The 25,870-nt window shown below is 48.4% G+C and overlaps 1 long non-coding RNA gene across 3 annotated transcripts; it reads left to right on the top strand.

The window, feature by feature from the left end:
• The first annotated feature begins 273 nt into the window (after window positions 1-273).
• LOC138643540 (uncharacterized) lies at window positions 274-25,827 on the top strand. 3 transcript variants are annotated; one of them, XR_011314171.1, is made up of 4 exons: window positions 274-353; window positions 15,268-15,328; window positions 15,411-15,481; window positions 25,525-25,827. It is a non-coding gene; the product is annotated as an uncharacterized lncRNA (long non-coding RNA). The 3 variants fall into 3 exon arrangements; XR_011314169.1 differs by lacking the exon at window positions 274-353 and adding an exon at window positions 15,123-15,177; XR_011314170.1 differs by lacking the exon at window positions 274-353 and adding an exon at window positions 15,123-15,177 and having other exon boundaries at window positions 15,411-15,477.
• The last annotated feature ends 43 nt before the right edge of the window (window positions 25,828-25,870 follow it).

The raw sequence follows: 25,870 nt of genomic DNA on the forward strand, positions 1-25,870 counted from the left end.
AGTAGATAACACAGGATCCACCATTCACATTTGTGCACCTTTCCACCCACTGATTTATCCCGCTCTCCCTTACTGACAGCCTTCTTCCTGACCAGAGTAATTCTCTGCTTTGCGATCTTTCTAGATGTGCCAAATCTCCGCATTCAGCCCTCTTCCCTCTCTGCAGTGACCACTCCAAGGAGAGGGGGCTGTGTCCATTTTGGGGTGGTCAAACTCCCTTTAACTTGTATCTTCACCCATGAATACCCCTGATTGTTTCCTTTCACTCATGCAGGGAATCTGGAGCACTGAATAGGAAATGAAGGCAGAGAGAGAGCGATGAATAATGAAAATCAGCAGCGAGAATTGAGAAGGTACAAATTATAAGTTCACAGCAGATTTGGTGAAGAATAAAGTGTTTAGACTGCCACGACCCACAAACCGTTTCTCCCATTAAGTGACACCACAACAATTTTCAAACATGTAAACATTTATTGGGAAATATTCACATAAAATTTCCATCTTTTAACTTTGGGTTAAATTATTTGGTCACAGCTTAACACAGACAATATTTGCCAACAATTGGGGTGTAGGGAGATTATCTGCCTTCCGGTCTCCCGGTGCAGGCATCATCACCACCAACAGACTCCACCGTTCCGCCAAGGAGGAGCGAGGACAGCGAGCTACGACCCCCCCAACGAATGGACGGCCTGAACCACACCTTCACGAAGGCCATTGAGGAAGATATCTAAACCCGCCTCATTAAGATGGACTCTGTCTGGAAGAAGGAAACCAGAATTGTCTCCCTCCAGACGATGGTGCCTTACCACAACACCATTTTTAAACCTGACAAAGCGTGATATCCGTTGGTTCAGGGTGCGCCTGGACCTCTCCATCGCATTTAATTCTCTGGCACCCCGCCATACCAGCCTTCGGACCATACTAATCGCATCGCGGGAACGAAGCTCGGAAACTTGTCCATGTCCGATCTGATAAGTGTAAGCAGTTCAGCGAGCGGAGACGAAGCCAAGTCGTTTCCTCCGGCATGGATAACAACAATCGCTGGAGATGACGCCACTCGTGCGATGCGAACTATTTCCGGGAGAACTTGTGACCACATCAGACCTCTCATACCACGCCAGATCACGTCCATATCGGTAAAGCCCAACGATCGCCCTCCTGGGCACAATTCGGCTCGTCGAGCCGCCCAATAGATATAAGAGTGGCCCACAATCCAGACGCTGGGTCGTAAACCATCAGAAAATTGAAGTATACAGTTAGCCAGCCAGACATTTACTGTACGTCCCACGGTACGTCCCCTACTATCATCCCGTTGCTACTATTCTATTTTTTTTTTTTGGGGGGGGGAACCTTATAACACTAAATCAGGCCTGATGTATCTCGTAAAACAACGGTATTTCCATCTGCCCACCCTTTGGATTTCTGACTCAAATAAACCCGCCCTAGAAGCTTTAGTCGCCGCTCCTATCTGAAAGGAGTGAGTGCCAAATTCGATTGCGGGCAAACCCAAAAACAACAAGGTACGTCTTAATATGGCTAAGAATTGACTCGACAACAAAGGAAGACCATTCTCATGGATAAAAAGTTGAGCACCGTCCTTCCTGACCAACATGTACTTCTTAATTAAAGCTAATTGGCAGATATCCTTGTTAATGGCAAATATTGGGAACCAAGTTCCCCTACCCTCCTGATCAATCTTAGATTTGCATATTCTGATCCTCAAGCCATTGTCACAAATTAATATATCTTCCCGCCGCAGGCCACCTGTTTTATTAGGAACGGTAGGTAAAATCTCGCTGACACGCATGGCCCCAAAAAAGGCTAGACCGAAAGCCGCTGATGTAAGTGCAGCTTCAAATTTAGAATCGCATGTCGATTCTGTAGCCTTTACTAAGTTGGTTAATAACTCGAAGGAGATGGGACGCCTGTTGTCACAGCGTTTATCAACTCTACGCCAGCCCTTTAGTAGCTGACAGACTAGGAAGTGTTTTGTGGAATCTGACCAACCTCGCAGTTTGAAGTGGAAAGCTAAAGCAGACACACGGTTGCGCGCCACCACACCCGACACCCCTTTGGCATGCATTTTGGATAAAAATGGCATTGTCACCTGCATCCGTGCATCGTCCGAAGACCCCACTGGTTTGTCTGCTGCTAAAAGACACAACTCCTCCTTACCACAGGCTCTCCAGGTCGACGGGGCTACCGACGAACGTATCAATGGGATCAGGTCCCCAGGACATCCCAGATCGAATGCGGACATTCCACCTCCTCCAATCGCTCCTGAAATCGCCGATCCGGTAACTCCTGTAAACAAGACACGTTTAACATATCTGTTACAACCTCTTTGTTTTCAGTCTGTGCACTAGCTCTGAACCATACGTTGAAAATCAAACTTTTTAAAACTATGAACCTAATCAGGTCTAGCACCAATGGTGAAGGGGATGCTAGATAGTTTATGGCATGCGCCGCGCCAGCGGATTCTAGCTGTAACCGAATTCGCTTGTTGGCCAACTGTGACCCCCAAATTTCTATAGCTACTGCTACGGGGAAAAGCTCAATCAGGGTTGGGTTCCCATTCCAGTTCTTACTAACCCACGAAATGGGCCACTTAGCTGCACACATTTGACTATGAAAGCGAACTCTGAAACCCGTATGACCTGTCGCTTCAAAAAACAATTTTATGTCACCGTTTGCACACTCGTCTTCTTGAAAGCAGGTCCTCCCGTTGTAATTGCTGAGGAAAAGCTTCCATGTGTTCAGGTCAGAACGCAACTGTGCCGTAATCCTGATCCTATGATGAGGTTGTTTTATGCCTCTCGTGGCAAGCGTCAATCTGCGAGAAAAGATCCTGCCCGCTGGCATCACCCTGCAGGCGAAATTTAAGGAGCCAAGAAGCGACTGCATTTGAGTTAATGTAACCTTGCCAACCGAAACGCAGCCGTTAATGAGCTCCAACAGCTTGTCAATCTTTTCCTTTGGCAGCCAAAATTCCATGGCGACCGAGTCAATCTCAATACCGAGGAAAGTGATCACTGACACTGGCCCTATCGTCTTCTCAGGGGATAATGGGACACCAAAATATGCCATGGAATCTTTAAACTGAGCCAGGGCTAGAGAACATACATCTGAATCGGCTGGACCAACTATCAGAAAATCATCGAGGTAATGTGTAATGGCGGTTATCCGAGTGATCTTGCGAGCAACCCATTCTAAAAACGTGCTGAACAACTCAAAGTAGAAACAGGAAATTGAACATCCCATCGGGAGGCATGTGTCATAATAATATAGATCCTCAAACTTGGCTCCCAGAAGATGGTGGCAATCCGGGTGAACTTGGGAGTAAACGGAAAGCGGATTCTATATCCGATTTGGCCATAAGGGCCCCCGGCCGGCCTTTCTGACTAACTCAACCGCTTTGTCAAAAGAAATATATAAGTGACGGCTGTGTCCTCACTGGGGATACCATCGTTCACTGACATCCCTCTGGGGTAGGACAGATAGTGGATCAACCGGTATTTACCTTCCTCTTTTTTGGGAACTATGCCCAGGGGTGAAACTCGCAAATTAAGGAAAGGACGGGTTTTGAAGGGACCCCTAAAACGCCCCAACCTAATTTCTTTGCCTAGTTTTTCTGATAATACGTGGGGTAATTCCCTTGCTGATTTTAAGTTTGGGGCTGATTGCGGCTCACAGGACCAATTAAACGGGATGAAAAATCCAAAGGAAAAACCGAAACGCAGTTGCGACGCAGCCGATTTATTGGGGTATTTGTCCAGCCACGGCCCCATTCTTTTTACGCTCACCGGCGTCGTGAGTCTCACCTGTGGAGGGAATTTTTCCGCTATTGGCTTTCTGGGAAGGTCGTGCACATTTTGCCGCAGGGTGAGATCCTCTGCACGCTGAACATTCATGTTTATATTTACAAAGTCTGTTGAATTTACAGTGCCCTTCGTTAAATAACCAGCACGAACCTGGTCTCCGAATGGATGCTGCTGCTGCGCTGCTGTTGGATTCAGCAGCGGACCCAGGAAAGGATTGAGTTTGTTTTTGAGCCATCATCAAGCGGAGCCACAAGTCCGTGGCTTTTGCTCCCCAACCCAAATGGGGGTTGACAGCCAAGCGACGACGGAAATCTTCGTCATATTTCCACCATGCTGATCCCCCGTGTGCCTTATAGGAGTTGTAAATGCTGTCTAGGTATATAAATAGCTCGGAGCACCTTTCGGGGTGCTTTTCTCCCATGACGCAACCCAGGACCGCAAAAGCTTGTAACCAGTTGTTAATGGTTTTCGCTACTTTGGGTTTTCGCTCATACGTTTTATCACCCAAACGCCTCTCTCTATCGATTGAATGTTGATCCGTGGATACCAGGGACCATATGTCGATGAAATCATTTGCCCAAATTTGCAATTTGATATTACTGTCTAAGTGAGCACCTAGCGGGGGGACACCGCAAAAGAGGCCATCTTTATAAACGTCCAGGCGAGGAGGGGGAGGATGCCTACTCGAGCCTGCTGGTTGTAGTAATTTAGGGTTCACATAAATTCTATTCCCTACGTTTGCATTGGCTATAATGTCTGATAGGTTGGCATTGGTTCTATTCCCGCTCCAGGCCCCAATGAAGGGGTACTCACCAATTGTCGCACTGGACTCCGGACGGCTCGGCTCCTGTGCCACGGAATGCTTTGAACCTTGACGCTCCGTGCGAGGCATGGACCTATGACGAGAAGATTCCTGCCTGCGCGACCTGCCTGATGAACTACCGGATGAGGATGGCGAGCGCCAACGTGAAGCTCTGGATCGCCTACTGCGCCGGCTGGATCTGGATCTATGCGAGCGTCGCTTGCTATTATACTGATCATGCTTCCTATTCCTGCTCCTACGGTACTCCCCGGAGGATGATGACGGATACCCGCACTCTGTCTGTTGTTCAGAGTCGGGGTGCCAGCACCCTGCATTGGGGCATGAACACCGGTTGCCAGCAGCGATAGTACCGCTGGGGCGTTCTGATGTTCGACTGTCACCGCCTGAGAGGGGGCTATTTGTCCGCCTGGAATCTGCGAATATGGTGTACTAAAGATGAGTGGGTAAGATAGAAAAGGTGCCTCCCCCCGACACTTGACTGGGAGAATGCACCTTGCTGTCCATGTGCTAATATTATCTGAGCTGATCCCACATTCTGCTGTGGTGGCGCTGCCGTATCCCTATCAGCAATAGCAATAACATCCCCTATGTGCCTTGAAAGTGATGGGATACCTCCCTGTGGAGCCTCCATTTCCCTATCTGCTGCTCCTGAGTCATGTGAGGAGGCAGAAGTTCCCTGGACACCCCCCATGCTGCTCCCAGGTAACTGCTCAACTGTGGCTAATTTTGCGGGTACTTGCTGAATTGCGGCCCCTCTGTGGCTATCCGGGGCAGTGGGGCCTATAAAAGAAGATTCCCCTAACGCCGACCCTTGTGTCTCCCCCACTTGGGTTAGCTCAGCTCTTCCCGCCGCACTACTACGCTTGGCGCCCAGAACGGAAGAAGAACGCGCGGCCATCCGGCGGCACCGCCTGCACCATGGCAGGGAAGGAGTCGCTCCCGGTCAGCAAAGCTGCTAACCAAGCACTGCCTTCCCTGCTGATCCTGTCCCTCACCACGTCTCCCAGCGGGTCCATCCATGTTGCCGGCTGCCCAAACAGGTCCGGGTACAGGGATCCGGATGTGGCGTCGGCTCCTCCGGCGCCAATACAGGAGGAAAGCCCAGCCCCCCGCGGGCGTAACCCCCGATGCTTCTGGCCTCACAGAATGGGAGATCTCATTTTAAACCGGGGGGAGGCGCAGCAGTCAGGGGACAGCGGCATAAGCTGCAGTGTCCCTAATTACCATAAACGGCGCCCCCTTACTGGCTGTGAGCGGTTTTGCAGGTCATCCCCAATTTAAAATGCGATACTTGTGACCTTAGTCTGACGCGATGTATAATGTCAGCGGCTCTTATCAAGGACGGACGCTCCCGTACTTGTCGGGCTTCACACAGGGAGAGGTTCGGCCAAGTAAAGAGCTCGCACGTTCTGTCCGAGGTGTCAATTGGTCGTGGCTCTGACGATCTCTGATGCCAGAAATATGTGACCTTACAGTCTGCAAGATTATCATCACATGGAAAGTGCAGAGACGGGGAGGGGGGGTGAGGCGGCTCATGGCTGGATCCAAACTAACACGGGGCAATGAGGCTCCTGTGCTGGGATGACAGAATCACTATCAACACTCACCAATAGCCAATGTGTCATTGACTTCCATGTAATAGTCAAATTATAACTATTACAGCTATTAGAGGGATAAAAGGGTAGAGCAGCTGTATAAATCTGTATCTAGTGAGCTCCTCCTAGTGGTGACTGTATAAATCTGTATGTAGTGATCTCCTCCTAGTGGTGACTGTATAAATCTGTATGCAGTGAGCTCTTTCTAGTGGTGACTGTATAAATCTGTATGTAGTGAGCTCCCTCTAGTGGTGACTGTATAAATCTGTATGTAGTGAGCTCCCTCTAGTGGTGACTGTATAAATCTGTATGTAGTGAGCTCCCTCTAGTGGTGACGGTATAAATCTGTATGTAGTGAGCTCCCTCTAGTGGTGACTGCATAAATCTGTATGTAGTGAGCTCCCTCTAGTGGTGACGGTATAAATCTGTATGTAGTGAGCTCCCTCTAGTGGTGACTGTATAAATCTGTATGTAGTGAGCTCCCTCTAGTGGTGACTGTATAAATCTGTATGTAGTGAGCTCCCTCTAGTGGTGACGGTATAAATCTGTATGTAGTGAGCTCCCTCTAGTGGTGACTGTATAAATCTGTATGTAGTGAGCTCCCTCTAGTGGTGACGGTATAAATCTGTATATAGTGAGCTCCCTCTAGTGGTGACGGTATAAATCTGTATGTAGTGAGCTCCCTCTAGTAGTGACGGTATAAATCTGTATGTAGTGAGCTCCCTCTAGTGGTGACTGTATAAATCTGTATGTAGTGAGCTCCCTCTAGTGGTGACGGTATAAATCTGTATATAGTGAGCTCCCTCTAGTGGTGACTGTATAAATCTGTATGTAGTGAGCTCCCTCTAGTGGTGACGGTATAAATCTGTATGTAGTGAGCTCCCTCTAGTAGTGACTGTATAAATCTGTATGTAGTGAGCTCCCTCTAGTAGTGACTGTATAAATCTGTATGTAGTGAGCTCCGTCTAGTGGTGACTGTATAAATCTATGTAGTGAGCTCCCCCTAGTGGTGGCTGTATAAATCTGTATGTAGTGAGCTCCCTCTAGTGGTGGCTGTATAAATCTGTATGTAGTGAGCTCCTCCTAGTGGTGGCTGTATAAATCTGTATGTAGTGATCTCCTCCTAGTGGTGACTGTATAAATCTGTATGTAGTGATCTCCCTCTAGTGGTGGCTGTATACATCTGTATGTAGTGAGCTCCTCCTACTGGTGACTGCATAAATCTGTATGTAGTGATCTCCCTCTAGTGGAGGCTGTATAAATCTGTATGCAGTGAGCTCTTTCTAGTGGTGACTGTATAGATCTGTATGTAGTGAGCTCCCTCTAGTGGTGACTGTATAAATCTGTATGTAGTGAGCTCCCTCTAGTGGTGACTGTATAAATCTGTATGTAGTGAGCTCCCTCTAGTGGTGACTGTATAAATCTGTATGTAGTGAGCTCCCTCTAGTGGTGACGGTATAAATCTGTATGTAGTGAGCTCCCTCTAGTAGTGACTGTATAACTCTGTATGTAGTGAGCTCCCTCTAGTAGTGACTGTATAAATCTGTATGTAGTGAGCTCCGTCTAGTGGTGACTGTATAAATCTATGTAGTGAGCTCCCCCTAGTGGTGGCTGTATAAATCTGTATGTAGTGAGCTCCCTCTAGTGGTGGCTGTATACATCTGTATGTAGTGAGCTCCCTCTAGTGGTGACTGTATAAATCTGTATGTAGTGAGCTCCCTCTAGTGGTGACTGTATAAATCTGTATGTAGTGAGCTCCCTCTAGTGGTGACTGTATAAATCTGTATGTAGTGAGCTCCCACTAGTGGTGACTGTATAAATCTGTATGTAGTGAGCTCCTCCTAGTGGTGACTGTATAAATCTGTATGTAGTGAGCTCCCACTAGTGGTGACTGTATAAATCTGTATGTAGTGAGCTCCTCCTAGTGGTGACTGTATAAATCTGTATGTAGTGAGCTCCCTCTAGTGGTGACTGTATAAATCTGTATGTAGTGAGCTCTGTTATGACCTGGTGGTTAGGAGCACCCGAAAAGATCTGATGGTTAAACCAACAAAGGACAAGCTCTGGGAAGTGGGAGCTCTGCTGACCGCAACCCCTAATCCTATCACACACACTAGAAATAGCCGTGGAGCGCTCCTGACTCTCCCTAGACACCTCTTCACAGCCTAAGAGCTAACTAGCCCTAGAGATAGAAAATAAAGCCTACCTTGCCTTAGAGAAATTCCCCAAAGAAAAAGGCAGCCCCCCACATATATTGACTGTGAGTTAAGATGAAAGTCACAAACACAGAAATGAAACAGGTTTCAGCAAAGGGAGGCCAGACTTACTAAACAGACTGAGGATAGGAAAGGTAACTTTGCGGTCAGCACAAAAAACTACAAAAAGACCACGCAGAGTGTGCAAAAAGGACCTCTGCACCGACTCACGGTGCGGAGGTGCCACTCTGCATCCCAGAGCTTCCAGCTAGCAAGGCAAAATCATGTTTAGCAAGCTGGACAAGAAAACAAAGAACAAATAATAAACTAGCAGGGACTTAGCTTCTGCTGGAGTAGACAGGTCGAGATAAGTCAAATTCTTGTGATCCGTCAAAACCACCACGCGATGCTTGGCTCCTTCAAGCCAATGTCGCCACTCCTCGAATGCCCACTTCATGGCCAACAACTCTCGATTGCCAAAATCATAATTGAGCTCAGCAGGCGAGAACTTTCTAGAAAAGAAGGCACATGGTTTCATCACCGAGCCATCAGAACTTCTTTGCGACAAAACAGCCCCTGCTCCAATCTCAGAAGCACCAACCTCGACCAGAGGGTGGTTATAAATGGTATAGTCTCTAACTGGGTCACTGTGACCAGTGGGGTACCGCAGGGGTCATTATTTTGACCTGTTCTCTTCAACATATTCATTAATGATCTGGTAGAAGGTTTACACAGTAAAATATCGATATTTGCAGATGATACAAAACTATGTAAAGTAGTTAATACAAGAGAAGATAGCATTCTGCTACAGATGGATCTGGATAAGTTGGAAACTTGGGCTGAAAGGTGGCAGATGAGGTTTAACAATGATAAATGTAAGGTTATACACATGGGAAGAAGGAATCAATATCACCATTACACACTGAATGGGAAACCACTGGGTAAATCTGACAGGGAGAAGGACTTGGGGATCCTAGTTAATGATAAACTTACCTGGAGCAGCCAGTGCCAGGCAGCAGCTGCCAAGGCAAACAGGATCATGGGGTGCATTAAAAGAGGTCTGGATACACATGATGAGAGCATTATACTGCCTCTGTACAAATCCCTAGTTAGACCACACATGGAGTACTGTGTCCAGTTTTGGGCACCGGTGCTCAGGAAGGATATAATTGAACTAGAGAGAGTACAAAGGAGGGCAACAAAATTAATAAAGGGGATGGGAGAACTACAATACCCAGATAGATTAGCGAAATTAGGATTATTTAGTCTAGAAAAAAGACGACTGAGGGGCGATCTAATAACCATGTATAAGTATATAAGGGGACAATACAAATATCTCGCTGAGGATCTGTTTATACCAAGGAAGGTGACGGGCACAAGGGGGCATTCTTTGCGTCTGGAGGAGAGAAGGTTTTTCCACCAACATAGAAGAGGATTCTTTACTGTTAGGGCAGTGAGAATCTGGAATTGCTTGCCTGAGGAGGTGGTGATGGCGAACTCAGTCGAGGGGTTCAAGAGAGGCCTGGATGTCTTCCTGGAGCAGAACAATATTGTATCATACAATTAGGTTCTGTAGAAGGACGTAGATCTGGGGATTTATTATGATGGAATATAGGCTGAACTGGATGGACAAATGTCTTTTTTCGGCCTTACTATGTTACTATGTTACTATGTTACTATGACCTGAAACGGGAGCGAAACATCTGGCTGGCACAACACAGGGGCAGAAGAAAAACGACGCTTCAACTCCTGAAAAGCCTCTACAGCCACAGAGGACGAATTGACCACATCAGCACCTTTCTTGGTCAAATCAGTCAACGGTTTAGCCACACTAGAAAAATTAGCGATGAAGCGACGATAAAAATTAGCAAAGCCCAGGAACTTCTGCAGGCTCTTCTCAGATGTCGGCTGAGTCCAATCATAAATGGCCTGAACTTTAACAGGGTCCATCTCGATAGTAGAAGGGGAAAAAATGAAACCCAAAAATGAAACCTTCTGAACTCCAAAGAGACACTTTGACCCCTTCACAAACAAGGAATTCGCACGAAGGACCTGGAACACCATTCTGACCTGCTTTACATGAGACTCCCAATCATAACCTGGCATAACCAGGTACTCAAAATGGCCCTCGGGCGTATTAAATGCTGTTTTCCATTCATCGCCCTGTTTAATACGCACAAGATTATACGCCCCTCGAAGATCTATTTTGGTGAACCAACTAGCCCCCTTAATCCGAGCAAACAAATCATAAAGCAGCGGAAAAGGGTACTGAAATTTGACTGTGATCTTATTAAGAAGGCGGTAATCAATACAAGGTCTCAAAGAACCATCCTTCTTGGCCACAAAAAAGAACCCTGCTCCCAACGGTGATGACGACGGGCGAATAAGACCTTTCTCCAAGGATTCCTTTATATAACTCCGCATAGCGGCGTGCTCTGGCACAGATAAATTGAACAGTCGGCCCTTAGGAAACTTACTACCAGGAATCAAATTAATAGCACAATCGCAATCCCTATGAGGAGGTAGGGCACTGGATTTGGGCTCATCAAATACATCCCGGTAATCCGACAAAAATTCAGGGACTTCAGAAGGAATGGAAGGCGAAATTGACAGCAATGGAACATCACCATGTACCCCTTGACAACCCCAGCTGGACACAGACATAGATTTCCAATCCAATACTGGATTATTATTAGTGATCCTCAACCTACTGAACAGCCGCACAGCCAGCTCTTCCCTCTCCTAGTGTATCCTCACCCACCCCCTGCAGACTGTGAGCCCTCGCGGGCAGGGTCCTCCCTCCTTATGTACTCGTGTGTCTTGTTATCTGCTCATGTTTAATGTAATGGTCTATATTTGCCCCGTATTCACATGTAAAGCGCCATGGAATAAATGGCACTATAAAAATGTATAATAATAATAATAATTATGGACCTGTAGCCATGGCAACCCCAAAACGACCACATCATGCAAATTATGCAACACCAAAAAGCGAATATCCTCCTGATGTGCAGGAGCCATGCACATGGTCAATTGAGTCCAGTACTGAGGCTTATTCTTGGCCAAAGGCGTAGCATCAATTCCTCTCAATGGAATAGGATACTGCAAGAGCTCCAAGAAAAAACCACAGCGCCTAGCATACTCCAAGTCCATCAAATTCAGTGCAGCGCCTGAATCCACAAATGCCATAACAGAATAGGACGACAAAGAGCAAATCAGAGTAACGGACAAAAGAAATTTAGACTGTACCGTACCAATGCTGGCAGACCTAGCGAACCGCTTAGTGCGCTTAGGACACTCGGAGATAGCATGAGTGGATTCACCACAGTAAAAACACAGCCCATTCCGACGTCTGTGTTCTTGCCGTTCAGCTCTGGTCAAAGTCCTATCACATTGCATAGGCTCAGGCCTATGCTCAGAGAATACCGCCAAATGGTGCACAGCTTTGCGCTCCCGCAAGCGCCGATCGATCTGAATGGCCAAGGACATAGACTCATTCAGACCAGCAGGCGTGGGAAATCCCACCATGACATCCTTAAGGGCTTCAGGCAGACCCTTTCTGAAAATTGCCGCCAGGGCACATTCATTCCACTGAGTAAGCACAGACCACTTTCTAAACTTCTGACAATATACCTCCGCTTCATCCTGACCCTGACACAAAGCCAGCAAGATTTTCTCTGCCTGATCCACTGAATTTGGTTCATCATAAAGCAATCCAAGCGCCAGAAAAAACGCATCTACATCACGCGATGCAGGATCTCCTGGCGCAAGGGAAAATGCCCAGTCTTGAGGGTCACCACGCAACAAAGAAATAATGATTTTTACTTGTTGAACGGGGTCACCAGAAGAGCGGGGTTTCAAAGCAAGAAACAGTTTACAATTATTTTTGAAATTCAGGAACTTAGATCTATCCCCAGAAAACAAATCAGGAATTGGAATTCTAGGCTCTAACATCGGATTCTGAACCACAAAATCTTGAATGTTTTGTACCCTTGCAGTGAGATGATCCACACAAGAGGACAGACCTTGAATGTCCATATCTACACCTGTGTCCTGAACCACCCAGAGGTTAAGGGGAAAAGAAAGACAAAACACACTGCAAAGAAAAAAAAATGGTCTCAGAACTTCTCTTATCCCTCTATTGAGATGCATTAATACTTTGGGCCAGCTGTACTGTTATGACCTGGTGGTTAGGAGCACCCGAAAAGACCTGATGGTTAAACCAACAAAGGACAAGCTCTGGGAAGTGGGAGCTCTGCTGACCGCAACCCTTAATCCTATCACACACACTAGAAATAGCCGTGGAGCGCTCCTGACTCTCCCTAGACGCCTCTTCACAGCCTAAGAGCTAACTAGCCCTAGAGATAGAAAATAAAGCCTACCTTGCCTCAGAGAAATTCCCCAAAGAAAAAGGCAGCCCCCCACATATATTGACTGTGAGTTAAGATGAAAGTCACAAACACAGAAATGAAACAGGTTTCAGCAAAGGGAGGCCAGACTTACTAAACAGACTGAGGATAGGAAAGGTAACTTTGCGGTCAGCACAAAAAACTACAAAAAGACCACGCAGAGTGTGCAAAAAGGACCTCCGCACCGACTCACGGTACGGAGGTGCCACTCTGCATCCCAGAGCTTCCAGCTAGCAAGGCAAAATCATGTTTAGCAAGCTGGACAAGAAAACAAAGAACAAATAATAAACTAGCAGGGACTTAGCTTCTGCTGGAGTAGACAGGTCACCCGAAAGATCCAAGAGCGAACTGAACCAGTACTAGAACATTGACAGCTGGCATGGAGTAACGATCTGAGTGGAGTTAAATAGAGCAGCCAGCCAAAGACTAAACTACATCACCTGTGGAAAGAACCTCAGAAGCAGCAGCTCCACTCACAGCCACCAGAGGGAGTCCATGGACAGAACTCGCCGAAGTACCATTCATGACCACAGGAGGGAATTCGATAACAGAATTCACAACAGAGCTCCCAATAGTGGTGGCTGTATAAATCTGTATGTAGTGAGCTCCCACTAGTGGTGGCTGTATAAATCTGTATGTAGTGAGCTCCCACTAGTGGTGACTGTATAAATCTGTATGTAGTGAGCTCCCTCTAGTGGTGACTATAAATCTGTATGTAGTGAGCTCCCACTAGTGGTGGCTGTATAAATCTGTATGTAGTGAGCTCCCACTAGTGGTGACTGTATAAATCTGTATGTAGTGAGCTCCCCCTAGTGGTGACTGTATAATCTGTATGTAGTGAACTCTTTTATTATAAAAATACAAAACTTACAATCAATAAATAGCAAAAATCAAAACCCCAGCAAAAGCAACTGTCCGAGTCCAACATTACCCCCCCCCCCCCAGTCCAAAGCAAAGTCCGAGTCCAGCATAACAGCCCCCAGTCAAAGCAACCCCGCAAAAGAAAACAAACTGCCTTCTTCTTTCTCAGAGAAGCTTCCTCCATCTTTCTTTCTTATGTTGTTTTCTGTCCTTTACTTGTCTTTTGATTCTCCAGATCTCCTCCTCCCCAGGTTACCTCACCATAGGAGAGAAGAAACATTTTATTAATAGACGCGCACATACACGCTTCATACCAAACCTGACAAAGAAAACTCTGGTCCATCGCCCAAAAAGAAACATTATAGCCACCTGGCTTAAGCACATCTATCTAAGGTCTGTCCCACACGTCCAGATAATTCCGGTACCGGAAAAATCGGTACCGGAATTATCCGTGTTCGTGTGTCCGTGTGCTTACCATGAACATCAGTGTGGCACACGTGCGGCAGCCATGTGCCGCCCGTGTGCTGACTGGGTACCACACGGAGCGTGCAGGAGACAGCGCTAGAGAAAAGCGCTGTCCCCTGCATCTGGTGCTGAAGCCGCCATTCATATCTTCTCTCCAGCAGTGTTCGCTGGAGAGAAGATATGAAAAATCCTTTTTTTTTTTTTTCGTGTTTAAAATAAAGATTCCTGTCCCCACCCCCCTCCCACCCTCTGTGCGCCCGCCCGCTGTTATTTAAATACTCACCCGGCTCCCCTATGGGAGGTGGAGCTGCATATTCATGACTGTAATCGGCGGCCCCACGTGACCGCTCATACAGGAGAAGTGTGGCGAGGACAGGACGCTGCGAGGGAGCGGGTGAGTATTTTATTAACAGCGGGGGGGGGCGCACAGGGGGTGGGAGGAAGGTGGGGGCAGGGATCTTTATTTTAAACACGGAAAAAAAAAAAAGGATTTTTCATATCTTCTATCCATCGAACGCTGCTGGAGAGAAGATATGAATGGCCGCTTCAGCACAACGTGGGGGGTACTGTAGCGCTGTCTCCTGCACGGCACACGGACTGCACATGGACAGCGTCCGTGTGCGGTACGTGTTTTACACGGACCCATTGACTTTAATGGGTCCGTGTAATCCGTACACTCCCACGAACACTGACATGTCTCCGTGTTTTGCACACGGACACACGGTCCGTGAAAACACGCTGACATGTGCAGAGACACATTGATTTCAATGTGTCTACGTGAGTCAGTGTCTCCGGTACGTGAGGAAACTGTCACCTCACGTACCGGAGCCACTGACGTGTAAAACCGGCCTAAGGCCGGTTTCACATTGTGTCTAGACACTGATAAGCCACCCCCCACATACAAGGTGATAAAGGGAGGGTGTGGACATTTGCAGGTCATTACTCAGCAGACAGCCAAGCAGAGCAGACAGACCACAGCACCTTGGAGCAAACAAGCCTCTGAACAATGTGAGTATATCCTAGCCAATGCCTTTATTTTCTATTTTCTGTCTCTACATGTTCTAATTTCTGCTATTTCTTTCTTTCTGCGTGCATCAGAATGTCTTCTTCTGATGAGGAGCAACGTCCTGGGCCGCCTGAAGTAGAACATGTCAGTGAGGTGAGTACTTGCCTCCTCAGATTGGTAAGTATTCACTGTCACATCTACACATATGACAATTTTTGTTTTTCATTTTTTACAGCTCTTCTACTGCGGCAGAGACTGGGCAAGAGCAGCGGAGTCAAGGTCAGGTGGCATGGCGGCAGCGTGTAGGTATACAAGGCTGACTGTTTACTGTATCCTCACATTAGTATTCTTGAATCTTCCTTTCTTTATATTCCTATTTCTTTACATTTTTTCTTCTGGAATCCTTTTGTATCTTGACTTTCCTATTCATGCCATTTCTCAGCCTCTGTTTTCAATATCAGAATCAAAAAAGGCAGCAAGAAATCTGTAAGAAAACAAACCAAAAAAAAAATACAATCTATTCTATTTATGGTGTGGTTACGCTAAAGACAGAAAGGAAAATACCCAGAAAATACATGTCAGAAAATCCAAAATTTGGACTGTTATTGATCTAGATTTGTTACGTACCTTAATGTAACCAGCAGACGTTCCTCGGGTGGAATCGCTCTATGGAGCTGGGTGTCCTGTCTCCTTATGGCTCCTTGGACACGAGCAAGCAAATCCCTGAACGAGTCTTGCGACATCCTTGTATATTCATGGAATTTGTCTGGGTTGGCATTAAGCTCGGCATAGAGCGTGTGATAGGCTCCACGGCTCTCACGTAGTTCAATAATGGGGTGTCTCCAAAAACGCCTACGTTGTCTCCTTCTCCATCTTTCGCAATTTCTGTCTTGCGCCCAAGCAAACACACAGGCAAGAAACAGCTTGATGCTTAAATACAGGCTGAAATAAAAGCTCTCCATGCGAAGATCCATTCTGACACAGGATACAGTAGCAAAGTCTGAAGATTTCAGCTGTTCAAGGGTCTATATATAGAGATCCCATAATACACGCCCTGTGTAGTCCCATTGGCGGTTTCTGGTTATCTAGATTTTTCTCCTGTAAAATTTATCACCATACGCACCAAAACCGCAAATGCAGGAAAAAAATGCATAGAAAGGCGTGCAAACGCTGCGTTTTTTTAACACATGCGTTCCCGCATGCGTCTAAAAAACACCGCGTTTGTACATGTTTCCATGCGTTTTTTCCTGCATTTGCGGATGCGGATTAAACGCTGCAGATTCGAACGCTAATGTGAAACTAGCCTAAATCACACAAACATTTTTTTTTATTTTTAATTTATTTTATTATTTTTTTTATTTCATTTTTTTTTTCACACAGCAAATACAACTATAAACAACCTACCACCAAACCCCTCCAGCCCACCAAACCCCCCCCCCCCACACACACACAATACAAAAATACGTTCACCGAGGAACTCATATCCTCTTGCTTACAAGACAAGTGCATTAACCCTGTAAGCCACATGATCGTCACATTACAATATAATACAGTGCTACATAACTCTCTATTGCAACACTTACCCAGAGCCAGGATTGGTGCCTGTAAGCCCTATATCAGTAATTCACTTCTGCAAAACAAAAATCTGATAGTGAAAAGCCCCAGCCCGCCACCGGGAAACCGGAGATGACAGGCTTCTACCCTAGCAATCCTTACTCTACCAGCTGTCCCTACCTGTCTAGACATCTGCCCCTATTTTTCTACCTACCTTTCCCTGTCTCTCCCTGCCTGACCCTACTACCCTACCTAACTCACCGTGTGCCTACCTAACTTTCCCTGGGATGTCCATGTCCTGTCCCTAACTATCTACCTGTCCCTACTGAGGCTATCTACCTGTCCTTATCATTTAACTGCTTATCTAAGCCCTAGGTACATTAAATGAGAACCCTCTCCAGAGAAGAGAGGCCCTCGCTGCACCTAGCCTGTCATACTCCAGAGAGCGCACCTTCACCAGGCCACCCAGAATGTTCCTAACAACCTCGTCCCGGGGGAGGATTTTCTGCTGAGTTGACACTAAGCACCGTGTGTTCCATGTGTAAAACCTGACGACTAAACTGACTAGAAATAAAGTGCCATGATCTCGGCCACCCAGGGATCCGAATGCCCCATACGCCCACTCCACATAGGAAAGGTGTGCCAACCGAGGCCAGCCTATGGAAGCACCCACCCTGTTGTAGACCTCTGTATTAAAAGGACACTGAAGGAGGAAGTGCTCCATGCTTTCCAGCGTGTCGCAACACCCCTCACGGGGACAACCCGATCATCCTACACTTTAGGTTGTCCCTTACATACAGTTTCCCATGGAAGCAGCGCCAAGCCAAGTCCCAAAACTTCAAGGGGACCCCTGTAGAATTTAATAACCTCAGCGCACCCTCCAGATCCCGACTTGGGCAATCTTTGAGCACCACAGGCTTCTGGAAATGGGTCAACAGGACCCTCCTGTCAAGGAATTTCCTCGACATGGTCCTGATCTCCCACATTCCCAGACCCCACCGGCGGATCACCTTCAGAACCGGGGTAGCGTAAGCCGGGAGATGCCCGTGCGGTGTGCGCAGGTCCTTCACTTGCCCTCCTGTCTCCCATTCCTGGAAGAAGGGCCGAAGCCATCCCCTGCAGGAGAATACCCACGGAGGAGCCCTCTCTGACCAGAGGTTGGCGATGTTCGTCTTGACAAAAGTGTTTATTAGAAACACCACTGAGTTGACCATACCCAACCCTCCTAGTCTCCTTGTGTGATATGTGACCTCCCGCTTGACTAGGTTCAGCTGATTTCCCCATAACATCTGGAAAAACAGGCTGTAGACCATGTCCAGAGCGGCTCTGGCAACATGCAGACACTGCCAAGGTATATTAACAAGGTTAGCAAAAAACCCTTAACCAGGCTAACCCTTTCCCTCAGGGTCTAAGACCACCCTTCCATTGGTCCACCTTCTGGGCGGCGATCTTAAGTCTGCCCTCCCAATTTTGCTGGGGGTAGTCCCCAGGGCCAAATTCGATGCCTAGGATTTTTGCCGATGTCTGGGGCTCTTGAAGAGTTTCCGGGAGACCAAAACTAGGGTCTCCTCCTCCCAGCCAGAGACTCTCACACTTTTCCTGATTAATTCTGGACCCAGAAGCCTCCGAGTAGCGATCAACCTCAGACATGACCCACTCCGCCTCCTCACCCGAGGACATGAAAAGGGAGATGTCATCGGCATACGCTACCACCCTCAGAGTGGCTTCCGGGGCCACCTGGTCCTCCTGACTCCCGCCAACGTCCCACGCTCAATCCTCCTTAAAAGGGGATCTATCGCGAACACGTATAACAGCAGGCTCAATGGACAGCCCTGGTGGACCCCAGACCCAACCACAAAAGGGCGGCCAGACCAACCATTCACGAGCGGGAAAGTCTCTGCCCCCGCGTACAAGATCTTTAGCCAATTTACCAACCCCCAGGCAGACCGTACCTCAGAAGGACGGACCAGAGGTAATCGTGGTTAACCCGATCAAAAGCCTTCACCTGGTCTAAAGACAGCAAGTACCCCTTCCAGTGACCTGCCCTGCCCTGCTCCACTGCCTCTCGGACACCGAGCACAGCACTAAACGTACTGCGACCTGGAACAGAGCAGTGCTGGGCCCCCGAAAGGAGCTGGGGTGCAAAATTCACCAGCCGTTTGAACAGCACCTTTGCCAGAACCTTCCGGTCCATATTGAGAAGCGCTATGGGACGCCAATTTTCAATACGGGACGAGTCCTTACCCTTTGACAGGATAATCAGGGCCAACTGCCTCATTGACCTGGAAAGAGCACCCAAGGAGAGACACTCATTAAACACCTCAGTCAAGAGAGGGAGCAAGGAGTCCCTAAAGGTCTTATAAAACTCGGATGTTAAGCCATCTGGACCTGGCGATTTCTTAGGCTGAAGCCCATCAATGGCCAGTTGCAGTTCCTCTTCCCTGATTGGTTCTGTCAAAACGTGAAGCGAGGGGTCATCCCCTGGCTCAGGGATGGCCTCGGCCAGGAAAGCCGACATCACGTTCGGATCCAGATCCCTCTTCCCCCAAGTGGTGTGAGTAGAAAGATCTGATCACCTCCAGGATCCCTGATTTGGATCTGTTCAGGGAACCCGTATCGTCGACCAAACCTGTCACCACCTTACAACTCACTGACATCTTACAGTTTCTGTAGGGGTCTGTAGGGGTCGAATTCAGCTTCCATAGTCCCCTTCCCATCCGAGGGGTTTCTGAAACATTCAAAGAAAAACAAATCAGAGAGTGATCGGAGAACTCCACCTCAACAACGGACACTGCTGAAGAGATGGCTTCCTCCTTTAAAAAAAAAAACCTGTCTATCCTAGACCTACAATTACCTCTATGAAAGGTAAAACCACAGTGACCTGGAGTGTGCCGGATGTGGACATCCACCAGGCGAGCGTCACTAGCTATGCTATTAAGAGTATTACTATCATAAGCCAGCCGGTCAATGGAGTCTCCCCTATCACGAAGCCTTGTGACAGTGTTAAAGTCACCTCCAAAGACCACCTGCCGACTCGTAAAAAGATAGGGCTTAATATTCAGGAAGAGACAATAACCGTCCCACTTTGACTGCGGACCATAGATGTTAATGAGCCGAAGCTCCTGTCCCCTCATGAAGATGTCTAAGACCAGGCACCTCCCAATTTCTACCTCGATAACTCTCCGGCATTCAACCAATGCAGTCTTAAAAAGGACTGCCACCCCGCTACACGGATCGGCCGCAAGAGACCAGTACGAAGACCCGCACCTCCACTCGCTCTCCGCCTTGCGTATGGCCCCCATATCCGTAAGCCTGGTCTCCTGCAAAAACAAAATTTCAGCCTCAAATCGGGTGAGAAAATCAAAGGCCGCGAATCTAGCCGCATCAGACTTTATACCAGCGACATTAATGGTCGCTAGAGTCAACGGGGTGGGTGCCGCCATCATGAGTGATTGAGTTAGATGGCCTTTTTCTTTCCCCCACCCATTTTCCTAGCTTGCTCATCTCCGGACGATGAAGCCCCCCCTCTTCTTTTCAGAGAGACAGAGGTATCCATCCCTCCCACCTCTTTCTCATCTCCGGACCCAGGGTTGTCCCCACCTCCCGAGGAAGACACACCCCCTGGAGAAGGGTCTCCCGCGCCTCCCAAAGGCCCTCCCGTTGTTACCTCCGGAACCTCACCCCCGACTCCCATCTCAGCAGGGTCATCAAGGGCTTGGAATCAGTTGGAGAGGGGGATCAGAGGGGAGTCAGTGGGACCTTCCTTAGGCACCTTGGTCAGGGAAGAAGATTTTCCACCTTTTTTCTTATTTTTTTTACTTTTGGCACTCTTGGTACCCTTGTCACTCATTTGTTTTGGCTGTTCCCCTCCATCCTCATCAAAACTTTCATATTGAGAGGCATCTGAGAGATCAGCCACTTCCTCATTCTCCATCCTTCTGATCTCCTCATTCACCGCTTCTTCCCCCGGGGCCTCAGTGACATGGGCCATCGCCTCGGAGGATGGGACAGCAATTACCCCAGTTTACCGGGGCTCCTCCTGCCCTCCTGACGCCTTGCCTGCCTCCGCTGGTAAGAGGAGCCCCTAGCTCTGCCATTCTTGATCGGCAGGAACTTCCTCGCGGCTCCCCTCTGCCTGGCCGGCCATGGCATTACAGAAGGAAAGAGGGCAGTGGCTGAACGGGTGACGTAGATCACCACACAGGTGACATCGAATGACACCACAGGATGCGGCGAGGTGACCCACCTCGCCACACAAGGCACATTTCTGCACCTTGCAGCCCGCACTGAAGTGGCGAGGATCACCGCACCTGTGGCATACCTTCGGCTGCCCCTGGTAGAAGACCAGAATCCGATCCCTTCCCAGAAAAGCCGAGGAAGGGATGTGGGTGACAGTGCCCCCTAAACGCTTCAACTTTACCATGAAGGTCCAGCCTCCTGACCAGATACCAAAATCATCCCGGTTCATCTTAGGGACCTCCACAACCTCGCCGTACCGACTCACCCAGGTCATTATGTCAACGCCAGAAAGAGACTCATTACATGTTAAAACGGTCACTTTCTTCAGCCCACTTTGGCGAGAAATTGCTTCCACGGCAAACCCTCGCCAGCCGGGCTCCTCTTTTACTAGATCATAATTCGACCAAAAGAGCTCCAAGCCCTCCGGCAGAACAAAACTGATATCAAAGGTGGAGGTCTCAAAAGGATGTATCAGAGCAAAGATGTCAATAGCCCTGAAGTCCATCTTCATGAGGAGCTTCACCACATTTGTCCTGGATGGACACGCTTCATCTCCCCTCCAGCGAAGACGAACCACATTTCTCCTGGAGACCCCCTGCCCGGCTGTCGGGAGGGACCACACGGTCTCCCCCCCCCCCTTTTCTCTTGGAAGGCAGCTAGACCAAACTTATCTAGCCAGTAGGACAACGCCACCTCTCTTCCCTCTACATTGATCGTCCGCTCCCCTTTTTTGAGGGCCTCCAGAAAACGGCGGTGAAAAGCTTCATTCCCTGGGTCCAGAGATGAGGAAGACCCCTGTGGAACCCCACCGGCAGCAGCCGCGTAACTAATGGCAGCTGCAAGTGAGGGGGATGATGGACCAGCCCCTATATTCCCTGAACTCTCAACCTCACAGTCAACCATCTCCACCTCACTTACCTCAGCCTCACCATTTTCATTAGAAGTCCCCACGCTGGCACCATTCACACCAACCATACCTCCAGCAGAAACTGCCCTTCCAACACCTGACCCTTCACCATTATCACACACACTATTCACACCACTTGCACCACTTCCATTCTTATTTACATTTTTGTTTGCATTTTTTTTACTGCTTTCTGCTGGGGTTGTTGCTACTTGCAGTGCAGCTGCCCCTTTAAGATCAATACTGCAGGGTTTGATTACTACACCCTGATTTTCTGCAGAGCATGTGCTGGCAGCTGCACACTGTTGCTCCAGCCTCTCCTGCAGACCATCTCCACGCTCCTATGTGCACTTCACCGCCGGGTCCCCCACAGATACAGGTGACACACATGCAGAGGACCACGGCAGTGCGACTTTCTCCGGCGAGGATGCGGTCCGTACCGGCATTACCGCAGCCATTACAGCTGCACCCGAAGTGATAACCGGTGCTGGGGTCCCGGACTTTGACCCAGCATCGGATCTGCATGTGGGGGATCCCGACACCACAGCACACGCCGCCGATGATGCGGCCCCGGCTGACAGCGCACCGCCAACACTGCGGGGAGCGGTGACCACCGGCAAGGTACCCACAGCCCCTACCCCCCGAGCGTCAGCGGGTGCAGCAGGCACCAGGCCGTCCCCCGTTTCCACAGAGGATCGGGCCTGGACACCTCCACAGGTTTTATTACTGCCCGCCACAGGGCCACACTGCAGACCATGCACACTGTCCGGCTCTGCAGTCGCATGCCCTCTCTCGCCCCCTCTGCTACCGCCAGCAGAGACGGTGACCTGCGCCATATGACTTGTAGCGGGCTCCACACAGTGGGACCGGGGGGTCCCAGGAAGGGGGACAAACACCAACCTCTCCTCCGATGTTTTCTTCCTTTTTTTTCTTTTTCCCCCTCCTGGTTGCCTCGTCCCCGCAGACCTCATCCCCAAACTTCAGGTGGGCATAATTTACTGACGGATCTGCTGCAAGACGAGGCAACCCCCAATACTGCTGTTATCGCTGCTGCTATCATCCGCATCACCCCCATCATCCTCTGAAATACTATTGTCTGATGGGAGTGGGACCTGCACTGGATCTATCCCGCTGTGTGTGGCCTGGAGATCACTTACCAAGCCCCCAGGTGGGTACGGTGCCTCCTCCATCTCCTCATGGTCCACCTCCTCCACCTGGGTCGGACGCTGAGACCCCTCTGGCTCCTTTGCAGCAGCCATGTTGTGGAATCGGTCCTCATTTTCTAGCTTCTCCCGGAAGGGCCCGCTGTTGTTCAATATCGCCGCTCTCCGGGCTTCCATGCCCTCAATGCAGATCCCCAGGCTGGATATCCTGGCTGTTAGGGCAGACTTCTCTGTGCGGGAGGCTCTGCTTGCAGCTTGCCTCACCTCCTTCATCTCCTGCCGGAGCCTCCTCAGGGTCTTCCCAGCCTCCTCATACTCGCTGAGGTACGCATGGACGCGGGAGCCATAGCTGGTAACCGGCTCCCGTGCGGCCCTAGTGCCCCAATCCTTCGGCACCGGTGCCGCTGCACCTCTGCGAGTACTCCGCTCACCTCCGGGAGGAGACACCGCAGTGGCCCTCGCCTCAGCCTTAGGGGCTTTGCAGCCCTCCTGGGTCTTCCTGGGCTCCTCCATCTTTTGGACCTTGCCGGATCTGGTGACCCTCTTTGTCGGTAGCAATGAGCTCCCACCCCTCGCCGGCTTAGACCGAGGGGTGGGAGACGGGGACTCAGCCCCACAGTCCATCCACTACACCCCTCTCTTTCCTGGGTCAGAGAGGGGGGATTCCTGGGTGAAAAAAAAACTGGTGACTCTCCTGGAGCAAACAGAACCGCACCTTCCTCCACAGACTACAGGCTCCTAGTGGTGGCTGTATAAATCTGTATGTAGTGAGCTCCTCCTAGTGGTGACTGTATAAACCTGTATGTAGTGAGCTCCCCTTAGTGGTGGCTGTATAAATCTCTATTTAGTGAGTTCCCTCTAGTGGTGGCTGTATAAATCTTTATGTAATTAGCTCCCTCTAGTGGTGGCTGTATAAATCTGTATGTAGTGATCTCCCTCTGGTGGTGGCTTATAAATCTGTATGTAGTGAGCTCCCCCTAGTGGTGCCTGTATAAATCTGTATGTAGTGATCTCCCTCTGGTGGAGGCTGTATAAATCTGTATGTAGTGAGCTCCCTCTAGTGGTGGCTGTATAAATCTGTATGTAGTGAGCTCCTCCTAGTCGTGGCTGTATAAATCTGTATGTAGTGAGCTCCCTCTAGTGGTGGCTGTATAAATCTGTATGTAGTGAGCTCCTCCTAGTGGTGGCTGTATAAATCTGTATGTAGTGAGCTCCCTCTGGTGGTGGCTGTATAAATCTGTATGTAGTGAGCTCCCTCTGGTGGTTGCTGTATAAATCTGTATGTAGTGAGCTCCCTCTAGTGGTGACTGTATAAATCTGTATGCAGTGAGCTCCCTTTAGTGGTGACTGTATAAATCTGTATGTAGTGAGCTCCTCCTAGTGGTGGCTGTATAAATCTGTATGTAGTGAGCTCCCTCTGGTGGTGGCAGTATAAATCTGTATGTAATGAGCTCCCTCTGGTGGTGGCTGTATAAATCTGTATGTAGTGAGCTCCCTCTAGTGATGGCTGTATAAATCTGTATGTAGTGAGCTCCCTCTGGTGGTGGCTGTTTAAATCTGTATGTAGTGAGCTCCCTCTGGTGGTGGCTGTTTAAATCTGTATGCAGTGCGCTCCCTCTAGTGATGGCTGTATAAATCTGTATGTAGTGAGCTCCCTCTGGTGGTGGCTGTTTAAATCTGTATGTAGTGAGCTCCCTCTGGTGGTGGCTGTATAAATCTGTATGTAGTGAGCTCCCCCTAGTGGTGACTGTATAAATCTGTATGTAGTGAGCTCCCTCTAGTGGTGACTGTATAAATCTGTATGTAGTGAGCTCCTCCTAGTGGTGACTGTATAAATCTGTATGTAGTGAGCTCCCTCTGGTGGTGGCTGTATAAATCTGTATGTAGTGAGCTCCCTCTGGTGGTGGCTGTATAAATCTGTATGTAGTGAGCTCCCCCTAGTGGTGACTGTATAAATCTGTATGTAGTGAGCTCCCTCTAGTGGTGACTGTATAAATCTGTATGTAGTGAGCTCCCTCTAGTGGTGACTGTATAAATCTGTATGTAGTGAGCTCCCTCTAGTGGTGACTGTATAAATCTGTATGTAGTGAGCTCCCTCTAGTGGTGGCTGTATACATCTGTATGTAGTGAGCTCCTCCTAGTGGTGACTGTATAAATCTGTATGTAGTGATCTCCCTCTAGTGGTGGCTGTATAGATCTGTATGTACAGAGCTCCTCCTAGTGGTGGCCTTATGAATTTGTAAATGCCAAAAGTTGCAAAATGTATTCTTCTTATACACCAGTTTTCTTGTGTTTAGCGTTTAAACCAAATGTGGTCCAGTGGGAGCATTTAATTGTCAATCAAATGTTTCCTGTACATTTACAGCAATTTCCCATATCATTACACTGTATGAGAAGAGTCACAATCTTCGTCCATTGCCAGGTGGAACTTCTGACCTCTGGATGAATAGAAGGGTCTATTATCATTTTTCCCTTTTGTGTCCCCACAGTCGGAGCCGCGCATTAGAAGTAGAGGTCAACCTTGGTTAAGTTGCTCCTTTGTTCTTTATTTCATAACTTCAAAAAGTCTCTACACAAATGAATGGGCTATTAAAATGTTATCTCTTTGTTTGCCAGTGAACAACACACCACTTTAAATGCTGTTTTCACCAACTCTCATGAATTAAGACGGTATCACATGAGCATCTGCAGTTGATGTAACTGTTAGCATTACACAGGTTTTGTTGGGTTAATACAAAGTATTGAATATACAACGCCGGCCGCTCCAAGTTTTGTAGAAGTTTTGAGTAAATAAACACAATGTAACAGATTCCACTTTCCCACAATCTAATTTGT

The sequence above is a fragment of the Ranitomeya imitator genome, chromosome 6 (assembly GCF_032444005.1).
Source record: "Ranitomeya imitator isolate aRanImi1 chromosome 6, aRanImi1.pri, whole genome shotgun sequence".
NCBI lineage: Eukaryota > Metazoa > Chordata > Amphibia > Anura > Dendrobatidae > Ranitomeya > Ranitomeya imitator.